This window comes from Schistocerca americana, chromosome 1 (genome assembly GCF_021461395.2).
Source record: "Schistocerca americana isolate TAMUIC-IGC-003095 chromosome 1, iqSchAmer2.1, whole genome shotgun sequence".
Classification (NCBI taxonomy): Eukaryota; Metazoa; Arthropoda; class Insecta; order Orthoptera; family Acrididae; genus Schistocerca; species Schistocerca americana.
In genome coordinates, this window is record NC_060119.1 from 258,597,620 (window position 1) to 258,600,241 (window position 2,622).

At 43.9% G+C, this 2,622-nt stretch overlaps 1 non-coding gene across 1 annotated transcript; it reads left to right on the forward strand.

Moving 5' to 3' along the window:
* Nucleotides 1-352: 352 nt before the first annotated feature.
* On the forward strand, nt 353-427 carry Trnal-caa. Its single transcript has one exon. It is a non-coding gene; the product is annotated as a tRNA-Leu (tRNA).
* The last annotated feature ends 2,195 nt before the right edge of the window (nt 428-2,622 follow it).

A 2,622-nucleotide genomic window follows, 5' to 3' on the forward strand; every position in this document is an offset into this window, starting at 1 on the left:
ACTCGGGACCTTTGCCTTTCGCGGGCAAGTGCTCTACCATCTGAGCTACCGAAGCACGACTCACGGCCGGTACTCTCAGATTTACTTCTGCCAGTATCTCGTCTCCTACCTTCCAAACTTTACAGAAGCTCTCCTGCGAACCTTGCAGAACTAGCACTCCTGAAAGAAAGGATACTGCGTAGACATGGCTTAGCCAGAGCCTGGGGGATGTTTCCAGAATGAGATTTTCACTCTGCAGCGGAGTGTGCGCTGATATGAAACTTCAAGGTTCGCAGGAGAGCTTCTGTAAAGTTTGGAAGGTAGGAGACGAGATACTGGTAGAAGTAAAGCTGAGAGTACCGGCCGTGAGTCGTGCTTCGGTAGCTCAGTTGGTAGAGCACTTGCCCGCAAAAGGCAAAGGTCCCGAGTTCGAGTCTCGGTCGGGCACACAGTTTTAATCTGCCAGGAAGTTTCATATCAGAGCACGCTCCGCTGCAGAGTGAAAATCTCATTCTGGCCTTTACATATGTCGATTTTGTTCCATTAAGAGCAGCGTGTTGAGTTCTATCTGCAAGGAAGTCTTGAATCCACTCTCAAATCTGCTCCGACACTCGCTAACGCCATATTTTTTGACCTCACAGCAGTGCAGGACGGTGTCAAATGCCTTCCTCAGGTCAAGGGACACGGCATCGACCTGAGCGTCTTTGTCTACGGCGCTGTGGGTCTCACGGGGAAACAGAGCAAGCTGAGTATTGCAGGCTCTCTGTTTGCGGAATCCAGGTTGGTTTTTATAGAGGAGATTTTCATTCTCCAAAAACGTCATAATACTTGAGCATAAAACATGTTCCATAATTCAACAACAGATTGACGTCAACGATATAGGTTTACAAATGTGTGCATCTGTCCTACAGCCCTTCTTAAAAACGGGAATGACCGTACGACGACTGAAAACTTCTGTAGCATTCTACAGCTACTGTTTTATTCTTTGAAAAGCAATAAGTAAGAATCTCTTTTATATCGCAGAAAATACTTTCCCAAGCCTTAATGCAGTCAGACTATTTTGGTGGCGGGTCATCGGAATCTGGCCACTGTTCTTACTATTGTTTCGTTCTTAGCGTGAAACTGCAGAGCCCTGACTCATGCATCGTACAAGTGGAGCCACAAAATGAAATCACCTACTTCGCATACAGCACTTCTCATTGCCAGTCGTCCAGCAATATTCAAGGCGCCACGAAACTGGCGTTGAAGCCTCTATCACCCATGCTTTTGGATTTTGAAACAAAAACACACTGTCAAAACGCTGTGTCATTCATCGTTTCTGAGAAACCTGCGTTATAGTACGCGTCACGCAAACTGCGCGCCACATAAAAAAAATTACCATTGCAAGTTTTAGTACAGCATACGAATTGATTCTGACAATGAATTTAAGTTTGAAATCCATTCCTCTTTATTTGTGGCGCGTAAAGATATGGTACAATACAAGGTCACTGTAACGAGCACAGCAAAGGTCATTACAAAACACTGAAAGTGTTTGCATCAAGTTGCACTCGATCGAATATCTCTCCTGTGCCAACCTCTTCATCTCAGAGAAGCACTTGCAACTTATTTCCTCAACTGTTTGCTGGATGTATTCCAGTTTGCTGGATGTATTCCAGTCCCTGTCTTCTACCGCTTCCTCTGATACCACTGAAGTTATTCCGTGATATCTTAACAGATGTCCTTCAATGCTGTCCTTCTTCTTGCCAGTGTTTTCCATATATTGTCCTTTTCTCGCCGATTGTGCGGAGAACCTCCTGATTCCTTACCCTATAAGCACACATAATTTTCAACATTCTTCTGTAGCACTACTTCTCAAACGATTCGATTGTCTGCTGTTCCGGTTTTACCACATCCAAGTTTCAGTGCAACACAGAACTGTACTCCACACGTAAATTTTCAGAAATTTCTTCCTAAGAGTCAGGCCTATGTTTGATACTGGCAGACACTTTTTGCCCTCTTTGCTAATCTGCTTTTGGTGTCCTTCTTGCTCTTAATCTCATCTACTTCGTGATCATCAACTCTGATATTAAGTTTCTCGCTGTTCTCATTTATACTACTCCTCATTACTTTCGTCTTTCTTCGATTGACTCTCAATCCTTATCCTGTGCTCATTAGACTGTTCATTCCATTCAGGAGATCCTGTAATTCTTCTTTCATTGAGGATAGCGATTTCATCAGCGAATCTTATCACTGGTTTCCTTTCGCCTTGAGTTTTAATAGGACTCTTGAACCTTTCTTTTGTTTCCGTCATTGCTTTTATATATATAGATTGAACAGCAGGGGCGAAGGACTACGTCCCTGTCTTACACCCTTTTTTTTTTTAATCCGAGCACTTCGCTCTTGGTCGTCCACCCTTATTATCCCCCCCCCCCCCCCCCCCCCCCCCCGTTGGTTATGCTACATATTGTGTATTACCCGTCTTTCCCTAGAGCTTACCCTTATTTTTCTCAGAATCTCGAACATCTTGCACTATTTGAGATTGTCGAACGCTTTTTCCAGGTCGTCAAATCCTATGAACGCGTCTTGATTTTTCTTTAGTTTTCCTTCCTTTATTAACCACAACGTCAGAACTGTCTCTCTGTTAACTTTATGTTACGTACAGCC